The sequence below is a fragment of the Lolium perenne genome, chromosome 6 (assembly GCF_019359855.2).
Source record: "Lolium perenne isolate Kyuss_39 chromosome 6, Kyuss_2.0, whole genome shotgun sequence".
NCBI lineage: Eukaryota > Viridiplantae > Streptophyta > Magnoliopsida > Poales > Poaceae > Lolium > Lolium perenne.
In genome coordinates, this window is record NC_067249.2 from 185,556,760 (window position 1) to 185,574,035 (window position 17,276).

At 41.3% G+C, this 17,276-nt stretch overlaps 3 long non-coding RNA genes across 3 annotated transcripts; all 3 read right to left on the reverse strand.

Moving 5' to 3' along the window:
• Positions 1-1,265: 1,265 nt before the first annotated feature.
• Positions 1,266-1,829, reverse strand: LOC127306700 (uncharacterized). The gene is made up of 3 exons (XR_007854816.1): positions 1,770-1,829; positions 1,610-1,685; positions 1,266-1,531 (listed from the first exon to the last, which is right to left on the reverse strand). It is a non-coding gene; the product is annotated as an uncharacterized lncRNA (long non-coding RNA).
• Positions 1,830-4,169: 2,340 nt separating this feature from the next.
• On the reverse strand, positions 4,170-4,622 carry LOC139832866 (uncharacterized). The gene is made up of 3 exons (XR_011747488.1): positions 4,524-4,622; positions 4,328-4,450; positions 4,170-4,251 (listed from the first exon to the last, which is right to left on the reverse strand). It is a non-coding gene; the product is annotated as an uncharacterized lncRNA (long non-coding RNA).
• Positions 4,623-10,022: 5,400 nt separating this feature from the next.
• On the reverse strand, positions 10,023-11,667 carry LOC127306698 (uncharacterized). The gene is made up of 2 exons (XR_007854814.2): positions 11,289-11,667; positions 10,023-10,534 (listed from the first exon to the last, which is right to left on the reverse strand). It is a non-coding gene; the product is annotated as an uncharacterized lncRNA (long non-coding RNA).
• Positions 11,668-17,276: the final 5,609 nt, after the last annotated feature.

The following is a 17,276-nucleotide window of genomic DNA, read 5'->3' on the forward strand; positions in this document are numbered from 1 at the left end:
CCGCGGCGCCTCGCGCCGTCGACTCCAACGTTTCCGCGGCCCCGACCCCCATTGAGCGGCGCTGCTTCTGGCCTTGTTAGCCGCCCCGCGCTGCCGCGTGGATCCGCAGACGGATGCACTGTGGAGGAGGCGACGCGCCGCCCGGGCATGGCATCCAGGCCTCCGACGAAGCGACGCATGGCGCGGCCGTGGCGTCCAACCCTCGGGTACGTGGGCGGCGACGTGGAGCAAAGGTACGAGCGGACGTGGCGCCGGCTCCCTGGACCTGGCGCCGGACGTTCTTCCCAATCCAAATCCCTCTTATTTTTCCATACAATGTATTGCTATCTATCAATTGCTTAGATATGAACTGATGTCCCATCCAAATCCCAATCCAGTCTCTGTTTTGCTTTGGTGGGTGACAGTTTCAGTTTTAGAATTGATGTTCTTGTTAGGGATTTAGAATTGTTCTTATCCCAATGCCTTACATGAGGTACAATTTGTTTCCGATAAAGTAAGCTTGGAAGTTGGATTTTGTTTGTGGATTCATAGTTGAGTTCAGGACTATTGGATTTGGCGTAATTAAGAAAACACAGAGAATGTACTGTTGGATGTCGGTATTAATATGGTTTTATAGGGCATGTCACTGTTCATCTGCTAATACTTCAATCTGAAAGAGCCAACCTGACATGTGTTTCATGATTAGTGTAATAGCGAATACTTTAATCTATATTTTAGGTGACAATGATACAAACAACCAACATAATTGCTTAATATGCGGTTCCAAATATTTTGTCAGGGGCACAAACTTGAGTTTTGAAGTTATGAACTACCCTCACATCAACGGGAAACGACCAATAAAGCAGTTACCTCTTACTGCTTGTACTTGCATCATGTATAGTAAAGAGGAATTGCGCCATTTCTTAAATGGTCTTAACCTTTTTCGAATTGAATACAAAAAATGTACCAAGGGGACCACTCGTAGCATGTCATATACATCACGGATTAAAGTGGGACATAAAGTACTGTGAAGAAAAAATGAGCAGCATTGAAAATGGTGACCACTGAGTTTGTGGTTTTAATCATTCAACATTTTCTAGGAGCAACGGAGTAAGTTTGAAGGTTTATTATGGGTATGTGTAGCATATGTTATGTTAGCTATACAATCCCTTGACCATGATAAATGGGCAATCTGAACATAGTGCATAGGTACGTAAAAGAGATGCAAATAAAGTCACTCTTAAACCACATCTTCAACTTAATGCCGTAAAACAATTCAACTGGAGTGTTACATAGCTAAGCTTATTGCATAAAATTTAATCACGAACTAATTTGTATGGCCTATCAGGACAAATGTTTGTAGTAAACTGGTTTGCTAGTCTTCACCACTCAAAGTCCCAGGAACATCTTCTGTCCTCTTTCTTTTTCTGCGAGACGATCGTCGAGCAGGCACTGCGTCTGGTTTTTTTGACATCTTTCTTACGTCGATCTTGTTCTTCCCGCTGTAGTGCATGTCGCATGGTCGTTGCTTCCTATAAATGTCTACATCTTTCTGCATACGAATGAATGGTGCAAGTTAAAATGAAATCATGGACAAAAGTTGTAAGTGCATATACTAATTATTGCAAACCTGTGTAATTTTTTTTGAAAGTTTTTTTCCTGTCCAGTACTGTATGAACAAGAGCACAAACAGACCACAGGAGCTTCTGCAAGAATTAGGAAAAGTTCATCAGGACTGCATTTGTTCAGGTTATTAAACTAAATCACAATGTGGTGATGAATGTACGTACTGATCTTTCTGCTTTGGCAGATTCTTAATAGTAGTTCTATTCCAAAGGTGCACATCGTAGGGCCTGTTTGTTTGGGTTGTGGCTGGCTGGCTGTGCAGGGAAAGCCGCTGTGTAGGGAAAGCTGCTGTTCCGAGTTTCACTGTTTGGCAACTTAGCTGGCTGTCTGGCTGTGAATAGATGAATGTCCCAAATACCCTTTATGGCCATAAGAACATACAATTTTTCAAATTTATTTGTAATACTTTATTCGATTCAAAGAAAATATATGGATCACCAAACGGTTTTCTTTCCAATGATTTTGGAACATTTGTATTATATCCATATGTGGCATGCATGCCAAAGTTTACTTATAAATTTCTGCGGCGATTCTCTTGTCTCTGTGATGCACTGTGCGTTAATCAAAGAGCTAGTAGCAGCTGCATGCAGTGCGCCAGCGTAATAATTATCTATAGTGATTATTTGTTTGCTAATTGTCTCGGAGAAGCAACGCTGCATGTCCTGTTGGCTGGAGTGGCGCGCGTGACGTTTCGGTCAGATGCTCAGTGGCAGTTCTTTGTAAATACCATGGATAAAAGGGTCAAAAGGATATACCGGTTCAGTCTTAAGTGAGGAAGCTGCGGGAAGCCAGGAAAAGCACCTCCCGAGGAGACTGCATATATGGGACCGGGCGGTACGTGAGCCTTGATATCCAACCGATCGTTTGTGCTCGCGATGCGCGCGTTAATAATGGTGGCAAACCCTCTTATTAGCCTAAACAGTCGAATACACGCCCAATACGGTGGCAGGATGAGGGGACGTCCCCGTGCGATGTCAGGAAATGGTCCGTAACACGGACGATGTGCAGTGCGGGATGGTATGCATGCTCCCTGGTAAATTCCAATTTTTTAACCTTCCCACGGAAGCAATAAGTACTCCCATCGAACTGCACCATCCCCAAATTCTCTAGCGCCCCTAAGGGCATGCACAATGCTAGGCATTAATCTAAGCGCTTAGGTGAAATAAAATAAAGATCATAAAATTGGAAAATCGAGTATGCGCTCCTTCCTCAACGGCTGGGCTTTAATCACGGTCGCTAAACACTAGTAACGGAACAGGCTAGCGCCCTTTTCTCCAACTAGGACTGAAAATGAAATTCTCAAAAAAAAAAAGGACTAAAAATGAAAGGGGAACTTTTCGTCTGTTTCCGAAAAAATGGAAATGGAGGGCCAAATACGAAAAATGAAACGGCATTTGGAGGAAAAGAAACGAAAACGACAAAAGCATAAATGGAAACGGAAACGGAAAAGAAAACGGGGGAGCCCTTTTCGACGAAAACGAAAACGGCAAAGGAAATTCCGGAAAAATAAATATGGAAAGTTTCCAAAAACATAACCTAGAGAGGCCCGTGCATTTAGTAGGGGCCTACATTTACACATGAAACTGGGTTTGACCAAGTATCAAGTTCACTAATTACTCTTAACCCTAATCACTTTGTATAATTGCATGTGCATGAGCTGTAAAACTATGTATGTTACTTTATATTGAATTGCCGCTTGTCGAAGTCAAGTGTGTCTTATTGTCATTTTATTTATGTGTGTCACTCGGTCTACAAATTAAGGTATTATGCCGTATTGTGTTGTGGCAAATATCCGTTTTCGTAACGTATCCGCTACCTATCCGTTCTGTATTCATATCCGGTGATTTCCGTTTTCATATTCGTTTCCAGGGTTTCCGATTCCATTTTCGATTACGATAAGATAGATGGAAACAAAACAATAAAACATGTTTATGTCTGTTTTCGTTTCATTTTCAACCCTATCTCTAATGCTGTAAAAGTGGTAGGCGCTGTAAAATACTGTTCACCTCAGACAACAAAAGTTGTAGCTTCGAAAATTCAAAGTGAAAAGTGGAAACACACTTTAGATGAAGCGTGCGGGGGTGCAGCGTGCAAGAACTGTGCGGATGAGGGAGACGACTTCCTGGAATTCCTACGCGGCTGCTTATAAAGACAGAGATGGTAAAAACACCAGGAATCCGAACGTTATACAGTGCGGGGCAGGTTGTACAATCTGCTCAGCGGTCGTTCTTGTCAGCTACGGATGCCGTGGAGACAGTGCAAGCATGCTGCATACGTCCTTGCTGTCCTTCCAGTCCGAAATACGATATATCTGCTTCAATCGATGTACGAATACGCTGGCGCTTGTTACTCAATGCCCGAATCTCACCGCGCCCGCGGCCGTCGATGCGGCCGGCTCACCTGCCGCTCAGTTCAACACGGACTTTTCGCCTCCCGAGGTGCTTTCTCTTCCGTGTGTATTTCGCTCGGCGGCTTTGGGAAAGCCTGCAGCCAAAGCACCCTGTTTGGTTCATTTCATCTGCTTATTTTCGTGGAAAGCTAGGAAAAGCCCAAACAAACAGGCCCGTAGTCTGGCCACTTGTGTGATTTAGAAACTTCTTTGAGAGTTTCTTCTGCCATCCTTAAATACGCAGCTATACCTTCTAGCTGAAAGTGTTTGTTCGAGTCAATTATTAATATAACAAAAAATAATTATTATCCGGATGATAGAGTGTAATCTGACCGTGTGTTGGAGTTCATCGCCTGGTTCCATAGATGGAATTGAGTTGAGAATCTGGATATCTCTTTCCTCTGGAATGATTACTGCTGCGTACCAGTGTAGTCCACGGTTCAAGGGTAAGAAAATCTGCATTGCCATAGATGTAAGATTTAGGACAAAATAATTGGTATTTGAGTACGTTTGAAATTTAGTTAGGTACCATGTTAGATTCTTCTTATGAAGTATTCCTGCATGTAGAAGCAAAGAATATAACAGAGAAATTATTAATCTACAGTCAAGACATACTAAGAACTGCTCTCGCTTCATGATCACGGCCAATCTAATACAGTATTTTGCAATATCATCTCGAATTGCATTGCACTAACTTTTCTCTGGTGTGATGTGACTAATGTGTGCAGGGCTGTAGATGGTTAACTACTGCACTACGGCTTCAAACAGTAGTCTGCATGATGCATTGGATTCATCAGTGTACCTTGTGAACGAGAAGAAAAACAAATTTTACAATTGGGAGAACAAACCTGATCATGTATGTCCACAGCTGTATGATCACAAGGAGAAGTACATAGCATATGATAAGAGACTCGAAGACGAGAAATGCAAATATAGGAAATACTCTACACTTTTTTGGTTAATGCTAATATTATAGTATGTAGCTAGAGTACTGATTTCCACCGTGTAGAGTAATCATTATCTATGGTGTAATCTTGTCTTTCAGTCTAGAGGTACATTCAGTTTCACTACTTGCACAAACGATCACCAATAATTTTGAGATGCAACATAGTGAAGTTTGGTCAAGCGTACAGTTCATGTTTGTATGTTATAAGCCATGACGTTATTCTTATATTAACAGTTTTTGGTAAGCGAAACTTGCTACTGATTGTCTCATGGGACCTGGATACAGTCAAGGCTCCTGGATTAGCCATGGGCACCTACACCCAATTTCAGGGTATTTTCGGGGATTCCTTTCATGCATCCAACAAATATTAAGACAGAACACCAGAAAAAACCTAATACTTGTACCTAGCGAAGAAATTGCACATGTTTGGGAAGCAAACCCTAACTTGTCAAAACCCCTGCTAAGATTCATCGTCATGTCATAGACTTCAAATGCACGAAGGCAACCAATTCCATATTCAATCGCATCATCTTTTTGTGCGTCGGTCATCTGATGATGATACCGGCATATAAACAACTTGTTCGGGGTCGGCAAGTGCAATGGATCTCAAGCATAGCTTTACGCCCACAGCGAATCAGCGCCCATGCCTCGTCATTGAAGGCATTTGATGGTCGTCATTGAAGGCATCACATTCGTCCAATTTTTACCTCACCTCCCCGCTCAATATCTAACCATCCATCTCCCTGTTTGACTTGTGACAGCACCCACCGTCCCACCCCGATCATTAACTCTCAATCAAATCAAATACTGATGTCTTTCCTAAAGCTCTCAAATTAAATCTTTTATTTCCTTGATTGATATCGATTCTAGAAAACAGCGAGTAAGGCCTCAGATCGCCAATGATGACGCCACATCTCCCACCTCCCAGATCCCGGGTCAACGGGTCTTTGATATTCGTATGATCAACAACGTCCTGCACCAATGCAGCCGGCAACAAAGCCGAGCCCGCGTGAGACAACAGCTCGACGGGTCAGGGTCGCCGGGACAGAAGGCAGCAGCTCGACGTCGACGTTGCCGGATCGACTTGGTCGTCCCAATTCTTGACTGACGTCGCCAACCAGCCGCTTTTTAGACTGATTGAAGCTGTTGAGTTGACTGGACCATATTAGGTATTGCATCGCCAATCATCTTCTCTTAAACAAATCGGTTGCGCCGTTCATGATTTCATGGGGGAGTGTTCATTATCCCGTGCATGGACTGGGGATAGCAGCAGCCGACCCCTTTCCTTGTCCGTATCTTCAATTTTGGCAGCTATTTCCTATGTATTTGCTGTCCTGGACGATTTTCACGTTTTCTCTGCCTGCTGCACAGCTCGAGGGTGTTGGGAACCCATGCTTTGGGCCTGAAAGGGATGTTTGATTAACTCTGTTTACTCATGTTTGCTAAAAATTCCGATTCCGCTATTAGACCACCAGATTGTGCAGGTTGTCCTACTTTAAATTCCTGTTAGTTTTGCCCTCGATTTGGATCATGTTTGGAGCTTTCAGGTTTAGTATGCTGCTACAAGAAATCGGAAGGCATCTTAGCTTTGGGTTGTACGTGTGTAAATTAACTATTTCATTCATCTTAGCTCTAAATTTTCAGTTTGTTTTGTCAGATGTAGAAATACCTTTCCGCGCGGATTATATCCGGTGCTAATACATGCTACTGTAGTGATTTTATCAAACAAACAATATTCTTCCATTATGTGAAATATTTTTTCTGCAAGATTGATGCTTTCACACATATATATCTGGTTTGCATCGCAACACATATATATACTTCCTTCTAAATGCATGTTTAACTTCCATTTTTTACTCTATCTAAATATCAGGGAAAGACTTAGGTAGGATCAGATCTTAGATAGGATCTATGAGATTAATTTTTTGCAAAGACAAAATATGTTCAAAAATTCTAAAAAAAAATGAGAACACACATCTATGTTACATATGCAGTGCCAAAAATTTGCAACTTCAAATTCGATATACACTCAGAGAGACAAAAAAGATAAATCTGGGTGTGAATAGTGTGAAATACTATTCAACCAGATCTGACACTATTCACAACAGAATTTGTCTTTTTTGTTTCTCCAAGTGTAGATTAGATTTTGAGCTGAAATTTTTTGGAGTTGTAGATACAACCTATATTCATGTTGCTAATTATTTTCAGATTTTTTCGCATAGCCAAAGTATGATTTCTCTAAGTTGATCCTACGATCCTACCTAATGGGGAGATCCTATACAAGTCTCTCCCTAAATATCAGATGTTTTCCTTATATCAATTTATTGACCAGCTGTGATACTGTAGCATGCTAGAGTGCTGCAAGATAGGCCGCTGATGAGGTTTGAAGAGGTACTCGAGACCTTGTGAAGGGATATTTACATCAAGGAGGTGAAGTAAGTAAACAAGATGTATATCCTGTCATGCTTTCCTCGATCAGACTCATGGGGTAAAGATGCTCTCACAGAGGTAGAGATCAAGCATTGAAATGTCCTTGTACTTATTGCACACATGATCTGACTCGGTTTAGCAAACATCATTATTTGTCAATTCAGAAAAGATACACATTGACCTCCATTTAGTCTCTATGTGGTGTTCATTGTTGCATAAATGGATTCCAAGACGAATAATACTGATTATCTAATCAAGTATGCAGTCCAAGTATGCAGTACATGCAGATAGAAATTCTCGCTAATTAAGAGAACAAAAGAATGTAGGTGGTAGTTTTGGCTCAACGTGTAAGGACCTACAAATACTATTCATGGTATTGCAAAGTTCTTTTCTATCTGTTGATTTCTTAGTAAGTATCAAACTTGCCATTTGTCTGTTTAGATGGTTCCGATGGTGAAAAAAGGTGAATAAATTGTGTTGTGTTACTCCTTTCTGTGGGTTATTTTAATCCCAAGTTAGGAAGTTTCTTATGATTCGAAATCCTGGATTTTCTGCTATTCTTAAAAGAAGGAAATATGAGAGAAAAAGAGCCCTCTTTTAGGGCCAATGAACATTGCAAAATTATTTTACAAAATTACTAGCTCAATGCGGGAGTGGAATTCACCACGATTAATGTTGGCAAAACAAGGATTGGGATGTTGCGTTTTCTCCAAAGTCATGGGCTACGAGAACGAGTATGGCGATTTACTTGACTCGGAGAGAACACTGACACACAGTTGCGAGTGGCATATTAGAATGGGGTGGCTATGGAGTACAATGGTGTCACTCTTAGGAAAAAGGGTTAGTTGGATAGAAGTCAAAGGAGAGAGATGAGACCGATCGGTAGGTTGAGTACCTCAAATTGGAAGCTCTTCCCCTCGTTCGATGGAGTTGCTGTTAAAATGTTAGAAGATTTATGTGTTATGTTCACATGTGCGGCAGGGAAGAAATGTGGTGGAAGTCATCACTTCGAGCCTGGTTATCCATATCATGGCGACATCTTCCTGTATGCAAGGTAAGAGAATTAAATGCTATCAAGATCATATTGGTGGTTAGCATTTTGAGTGCATTTCCTTATAGAAAATTATGGAGTGTAGTTTCTTATAGAGAAATAGAGAATTATGCAGTGGAGAGCTTTGGATACTTAATTACTCATGTTGTTGGCTGGGTATTAGTAGTAACATGCCAGATCTCTAAGGTGCAGAAGGAGGGTGCTAATGCTTGTGCAAGTTCGTTTCATTTTAGATTATAGATTGGAAGTTTTCTTTCCTAATGCTTTCACAAAATCTATTTCTTTTACACAGCATAATTGTAGTTGCTTCTAGCGCAATTGGTACCAGATTGTCCCAGCTCATATATTTTAATTTATGTAGTGCGATACCTACATATTCGAAGCACAGTGTTGCCAAAAATATATTTAGTCTTACTGTTACATCTAAACACTGTCACATTATTTTTTTCTTCCTTACCTTTTTATTCGCTTTGTAGCCTTGCTACAACTACAGTAACTGCCTTGTTTTCTCCACGGTTTTCCTTATAATATGCAAAGGCACACGTTTTGGTGTGTGTTCAAAGTGTGTGTTCGAGAGAATAAACACTGACAATATTTGTAAAATTATGACAGTGAAAATATAATATTTGGTCACACTTTTCTGCCTAGGCATGTTGTCGTGATTGTTCCAGCTTTTAGTTTGGATTTATTGTTTTCTTGTGATAGAGCAAAAATTACAAGGAAACCTTTACCAGTAGAGGTGGTGACCATTTGTGAAGATCCTTGTGCGCTCATTCATACTTATTAAGTCCAATCTACCCCTATATTGTTCGTATTGTGAAAGATATCTCAGAATAGAGCACAAGGTTAACTGTGCATTATGCCATATGTTTGTACACTTTCTGATATCACTTATTCTCAAATATTTCAGGAGAACCTATCTGCGCATTTTCCATTTCCTACAAGTTCGTTGGTTGAAGCTCTATTTTGCAGTTTTAGGAGCACCTCAATTTAAGTATGTGCTGGATAGGGGCATAGATATTTCAGCAGTACAACGCTCCATCAGAGAATATTGAATGGGCATTATGAAGATCAAGTCAGTCAAGGCCTCCATCGGAGAAAATTGAATGGACACTATAAAGATCAAGTCAGTCGAGGCTTTCTTCACTGCCTTCATATTTGACTTTCGGGTAACTGATTGCTCTCCCTGATTGTATAGTGCAATTTATATTATCGATTCTTTTGTGTAAAACTTTTTTAGATTGATTGCAAATTGATATAAGACATTCATGGTCACTGTGTTTTTTGTTCTTCTAATACTATGTGTCTAATTTTGTGTTTGCATGTACGATATATTTTCCCAATAAAACCATTGAACAACCGTGGCAACGCACGGGCATTCAACTAGTAATCAATAGCTTCAAAGTACTTCTGCAAATGATACCCTTCTTCTGAGTAGACAAAACACTTCCTTTCAGTTCTTTGGTCCCAGCAACATAATCTTCTTTTTTTTCCAATCTGACAGTGAAACCAGGTCAGTTGCACTAAATATTTTCGAACTAGCCACGGTACGACACAAGCAATATTATCTTTACATAATAAAGCAATCACTGCAGGAAATAGAACCTGTAACCAAACTTGTGTCTCAATGCATATAGGACAGCGAAACCAAACATCAGGTCTCGGTACATGCAGGAAAAAGAAACTGTAACCAAACTTCAGGTCTCGGTACATATAGGACAACAGCAAAACCATTTTCTATATCATTTTCTTGTATTATTCTCTGCTTTCGCCGACTATCCAAGGAGAAAGTTAGCTCAAATTGGGAGGACGCAACCAGGAAAGCCGCTGTGAGTACTCGCTCTCAAGTACCCCTACGGGGCAAAAACATGATTATTCTACGCTCACTATCCTCACCACAAGTATATATTACAGCAGAACACGAAAATGAAAACTCCCAGCCAACAGCCACCACCGGGGCTTCTCCTCATCCCTCGGTGATCATCAGCAATCCAGACGACAAAGTGGCCACCGCTGCAGCATCCTTCTTCCTCTTCACACATTCTTGAGCAGCGTGCATCATCTGTTCCGCACCTGCAACAATCGCCATCTTCTCCTCTTTCTTGATAGAGTCCTGCCCAATGATTCAAAAAAGCACATACAGTAAAGACTATCAACACTGGTGCTTGCAAGACATATTTCTCAAACGTTATTTTGTTCCTTGTCGTCCATATAGACAACCTTCGTCGAGATACAAGTAAAGAAAAAATGATTCCTATTCTCATTTTTATCAAAAAAAAAAAAACAAGTTTCCAGGCCAGTTCCTTTTTTTTCAAATTATCTCTAGTTAACACTACATCTTGCATTAACTGCCAAAGAAATTTTTTAATATTAAGAGGAATCTTGGATTTCCAAATCCATTTGTTGTTTGGGCCAGACAAATTTCTCTCCAAGTGCTGGTACATGGACTTTATAGTAAACACCCCTTTCTTATTCAGAGCCCAGGAGATAGTGTCTTCCTGTACCGAAATAGTGATGTTTCTAGCTTTCCCCTGAATATACTGCCATTGTTGATTAAGATCATGATCCAACCTCCTTCTAAACGAAACTACAAAATCACCTTGAGCACAACTCATAAATGAAAACATCAGGAAACATCAACTGATTGGCTATGAATCGAATGAAAAATGTAATATAATTTCTAACATCAGTTTGGTTCAAAACTACATATGATATATCAGAGACAATCCTATGTGTTTGTATTTTCTCAAATTTCTCACCACTTCGAACAAGCATGGTATTTGTTCAACAATTAAAATCTGGGCAAAGAATGTACTATGACGACTACTACTGTACTTTTACTTCACAAAGACTGATCAAGAACTAACCAGGGCAGAACGGGGCGACGGCGCAGCGATTTAGGGTCGGCACCGGTCGTTCAGGAAGATGCGACTTCCAGCATCGGAGGTGGCGGCGCGAGGCACCCAACAACGCCTAGATGCGGCGGCGCGAGGCACCCAACAACGCCTAGATGCGGCGGCGCGAGGCACCCAACAACGCCCAGATGCGGCAGCTCAGTGGGGCCGAGGGCCGCGGATTCGACCGAGACGGCGGCGCGAGGCGAAGCGGCGGCGGAGCGCCGCAGTGGGAGTCGACCATATGCTCTGCCTCTATCGTTCATCAGGAAGAGGGTTAAAGTGAAAATCATGCTAATTTCTCTTTTGGCCCTTTCAAAATAAAACAATATAAGCTAGTCCTACATCACGGACGGTCGGATACTCGGATACGCCTGGTACTCCACCACATCGTTTTGGAGTACCGGGTACCGTAAAAGTTGTCAGAGCATCCCTAGTGGTTCCTCTAAAGGGCCATCCAAAGCCATTTAGATGGTCGTGAGGCAAAAAAAAGGCTTCCAGTGGTCTCTCTATCCCGTCCTCTAAATTTAGAGGAGCTCCCATATCCTTGCTCCATCCTCCAAATATAGAGGACGAAGCCACGGCCATCTAAACCAAATTGCTGCCCCGCGCTTTCCTTCCCGCGCGCATCTGGAGATCAAAGAAGGCGAGAGCGTCTCCCGCGAGGTCGCCGTCGCGGGGGCTCTGGGCGGCGCTGGGCGGCGGTCGAAATCGAAGGCGGCGGCCGAAATCGAGGAAGGGCGGTGGCGCCAAGGGGCTGTAATGGCGCTGGGCGGCGGTCGAAATCGAAGGCGGCGGCCGAAATCGAGGGAGGGCGGTGGCACTGGCCGGCGGCCGAAATCGGACCCCAACGCTGGGCTTCGGCGCTGGCCGCGGCGCTGGACCCCGACGCGGACGGGACAATCTTCTCTGCTAGTTTTTGTACTGTGCTCCTAGTTTCTTTAGTACACTGAAATATGATTGAATTGCTGTTACTGAAATATGAATTGCATTACCTATACTGAAATGTGATTGAATTGTTGTTGTTTGAAATATTACTAAACTATATGAGAGAGAATTTAGATGTCCTAGATATAGAGGAACCACTGAAAAACTGAGATCATCTAAAAAGGAATCTTTATAGATAGTCATCTATATGGAGATATAGAGGACCTCATTTAGAGGAACCACTAGAGATGCTCTCATGGGAGGAAGGATTTGTAGCCGTCCATATGCTCCCCATATCTATTTATTCTGCTATGCCTTCCATATCATCACGCTGGGCTCGAACTGAGTCAACTGGCATGTTCTTGGTTAGGTGTTGCCCCCACTGAAGCACCCGGTGCAGGGCATACCTGTGGATCAGAAGTTCTGATGTATTAGTCCCCAATGGCGCCGTCACCTCCCCAGACTGCAGCAGCAGGGAGATTTCTCAAATTAGCTACTAAATAAAACAAAAGCGTTCTAAGCGCGTGGAAATAAAACAATCAACCGGTATAATGGCACCATCTAGTATTATGTGATTTGGTGGGAGAGCAAAACGGTCCAAAAAAAGCGTTGACGAAACTTTTTGGCAGAAACCTTAGCTCCTTTATTATTAGGTATAGATTACATTATTGCATTAGGTAGGATTTCACTTATTTTACTCCACGCCAGCCCATGCAAAAGTTTATATTAGGGGGCACTCAGTCCAGTTGCAACATAGTTGCAACTCCGTTTGCGCATACCAAAACGAATCATGGTGCAAATCCAAAGGTCCAGAATATTTTTTTTTAATTTGCAACTCATGCACAACTAACATGCCATCACGAGCTAATTCTCAGTAGACTAAGAAATAATAAAACGAAGCTTTTACCGTGTAACTTTTGTGCATAATAATGCAATGATCCGTTCTGCTAAGAAAATCATGTTTGAAAAAGGAAACCTAAAACATCATACTACAATCTTTCTGCCCGACGCTAGCGACCTAGTGAAAGTTTTTTTTGTTGCACTGAAAAAAAACATGGCTACCTACGACATGGTGCAATGTACTACTCTATAGGCTCAATTCTTTTCAAATCTGGCCGACCGACCAAGAGCCATACACTATTATATTCTGAGTCAATTCCATGCAACATAGTATCAAGCACACCTGATGGTCTTGATCGTTAGATCAAGCCTTCTCGTCCTCCCATTTTCTAAATAATGTTGTTTTGGACAAAATCATAAGGTCTCCAAGCAAACTATGGCAATTCTTCATACAGTACACTGGTTTAAGAACTTGTGAGTTTTCACTTACGTTCTAAGCCTCAATGACAAGAAGTTAAAAACAGAAAAAGAAGAGAAGAGATAAGTACATATCGAGCTACGATTATATTTTGCCATCGCAATTAGAAAGAGAAATACAGACGTTGTATGCTTGGCGGCCCTTTTGGTGGTGATAGCCACGGTGATGCTATCATGTGATGAAGAAGCAGATTACCGTGTTTTCCGATTGAAAAAAGATGCAGTGAGTGGAAGTGCAAGTTTTTTTTTCCGACCTGTGCAAGGTTTTATGTGCTCACAACGAATTAACGAAGAAAGCCCAGTTTGTCCATTCGGGAACAGCAGATAAAATTTGAACAGTACACCGAAGAAAGCCCCTTTTCACCGCCAACAAACAGTTTCACGAAGAAAGCCCATTGAAGAAGGGCCACAACTCCTGCTGCTGTGGACTCTAAGCCCACGGTCGATGTCGTCCGTAGTGTGATTGAGCGCCTGCGAACCTTGTTTTCTTGTTTTTTTTTCACAGCAACCATTTTTTTTATATATAAACTTCGATGCTGACAAGTTTTTTTTTGAGGATTTTTTTTTTTACATTTGAGGAATGTGACGAGTGTATTAATATTTATAATCTGCACGAATAAATAAACGTGATTGACAGTGCATTATGCATGTTAGCATGTCAGCTCGCTATGCATATTCCGCATGTATGAATCTTCTTAAGGACAATATAATTTCGTCCCAAAAAAATATATAATTTTCACCGCATTAGCAAACCATGGGATTTGATGCATGTAGCACTCCACTGTCAAATGTTAGACATACACATGTAATAGGTGCAAAGAAGTAACATATATAACACTAAACTAGACCGAGGAAAATGTAATGGCTTGGTATCAGAGCAAGTCTCTTCCTGACCTAGCCGCCGCCCAGAAAAACCCATCTACGAGAAAACCCAAAGAGCCGCCAACCTCTCTTGATGTGCCTCCATGGCGTCCTCCTCGAGCTCGTCGATCACCGCGCTGGCCATAGCCCTTGGCAACCCTCCCTCCATCAAGGTAACCTGGGAGGCAGGGACAACTTCTTGTTCTGGAAAACGCTTGTCTTTCTGATACGTTGCAAACGTATCTATCATTTTTGATGCTCCATGCTTATTTTACACCAATTTTTATATGATTTACTTACACTTTGTTGCACTTTTATATATTTTCTGGTACTAATCTATTGACAAGATGCTACAGTGTCTGTTCCTTGTTTTATGTTGTTTTGTATTTCAGAAAAGTTGTACAGGAAATATTCTCGGAATTGGACGAAACAAAAGCCGAAGTTAATATTTTACCGTAATGAAGACGAAGTCCGGAGGACAGACGGAGGGGCGCCATAGGGTGGCCACACCACCCCATGGCGCGACCAAGGGTGGGCCCGCGCCATGGCATGGTGTGCCCCCCAGGCGTCCACCGACCTTGCCCTTCCGCCTATTTATTCACGATCTCGGGAAAAACCTAAACACCCGAGCCTCCATCCACGAAAAGTTCCGTCGCCGGCCGCCATAGCAGACCCTAGCTCAGGAGGGTTCTGAAGCTCTTCCCGACAGCCTGCCGGAGGGGGAGATCATCACCGAAGGCCTCTACATCACCATGCCCGCCTCTGAAGTGATGCGTGAGTAGTTCATCCCTGGACTACGGGTCCATAGCAGTAGCTAGATGGTTGTATTCTCCAATTTTTGCCTCATGTTTAGATCTTGTGAGATGCCTATCATGATCAAGATCATCTTTATGTAATGCTACATGTTGTATTTGCTGGGATCCGATGAATATTGAATACTATGTTGAGATCGATTATATACTTGTCATATGTTATTTATGATCTTGCATGCTCTCCATTGGTAGTAGATACATTGGCCAAGTAAATGCTTGTGACTGCAATAGGGCGTATATATGCTCGATAGTAGGTTCATGCCTCTAGTTCTCTAGAAGAGTGAAAATAACTTCTAAGATTGTAGATGTGCTATTGCTACTAGGGAGAAAACAACAATGCTTTATCTAAGGGTAGTTCTATTGTTTACTTTACACACATTTCTCAATGCGATAATCTGTTGCTTGCAACTTAATACTGGAAGGGGCTCGGACGATAACTGGAAGGTGGATTATTGTAATGACCAAATGAATCTCATAGTAATCATTTTGTCATGTATTGTCTTTATTCTGTTAATTGCCCAGCTATAATTTGTTCACCCAACATATTATTTATCTTTATGGAGAGACACCTCTACTGAATTGTGGACCCCGGTCCTTTCTTTTACGCTCATAAAATCATCATGTTCTAATTACTTACTTCAAGCACTATTCTCTTTAATTCCATAGCAAACAAACATCTCTTTCCACACTATACATTTAATCCTTTGTGTTCAGCAAAATCGGTGAGATTGACAACCTCACTGCAAGTTGGGGCAAAGTATTTTGGTTGTGTTGTGTGCAGGTTCCACGTTGCTGCTGACGCCGGTAGTGCGCCCTGCCACAAGTCAGCTAGCAACACCTTTAGAAGTCATGCCTTTCTCCAACTGGTCGATTAAACCTTGGTTTCTTACTGAGGAAAAACTTGCTATTTTGCTCATCATATGTTCCTCTTGGGGTTCCCCAACGGTGTGATCTCTGCACTCATCATGCTCTTTTCTGGCGCCATTACCGGGGAGCACCATCAAGATTTTCTGGCGCCGCTGCTGGGAAAAAAGAGGATTTCTGCAAGGGGAGTCTCTGATCTCCAATATCTTTACTTTGTTAAAGTTTTTCTTAGTTTATTTTACTTTGTCTTGTTTGCTTCATTATATCAAAAACACAAAAAAATAATTTCTATTATAGCGTTTATTTCTTTTGCTCTGTTTTAATTGCTAAAATGGGTACTCCTGAAAATACTAAGTTGTGTGACTTTACTAGCACAAACAACAATGATTTTATTTGTACACCTATTGCTCCACCTGCTCATGAAGTAGCTTTCTTTGAAATTAAATATGCTTTGTTAAATCTTGTTATGAAAGAGCAATTTTCTGGTGTTAGTACTAATGATACTTCTTCTCACGTTAATAATTTTGTTGAACTTTGTGAGATGCAAAAGTATAAAGATGTAGATGGTGACATTATAAAACTAAAATTGTTTCCTTTCTCTTTAAGAGGGAGAGCTAAAGATTGGTTGCTATCTTTACCTAGAAATAGCATTGATTCCTGGGTTAAATGCAAAGATGCTTTTACTGAAAAAATATTATCCTCCTGCTAAGATTATATCCTTGAGAAGTGAGATAATGAAATTTAGACAATTTGATAATGAACATGTTTCTCAAGCTTGGGAAAGAATGAAATCTTTGGTAAAGAATTTTCCCATTAATGGACTGACTACTTGAATGATCATCAAAATTTTATATGCAGGACTAAATTTTTCTTTAAGAACCTTATGGATTTAGCTACTGGAGGTACCTTTATGTCCATAACTTTGGGGGCTGCAACAAAACTCCTTGATGTTATAATGATAAATTATTCTAAATGGCACACCGAGAGGGCTCCGCAAGGTAAGAAGGTAAATTATGTTGAAGAAACCTCCTCTTTGAGTGATAAGATTGATACTATTATGTCTATGCTTGTTAATGGTAAAGAACATGTTGATCCAAATAATATTCCGTTAGCTTCTTTGGTTGCTCAAGAAGAGCATGTTGATGTGAACATCATTAGAAGCAAAAAAATTCAACAACAA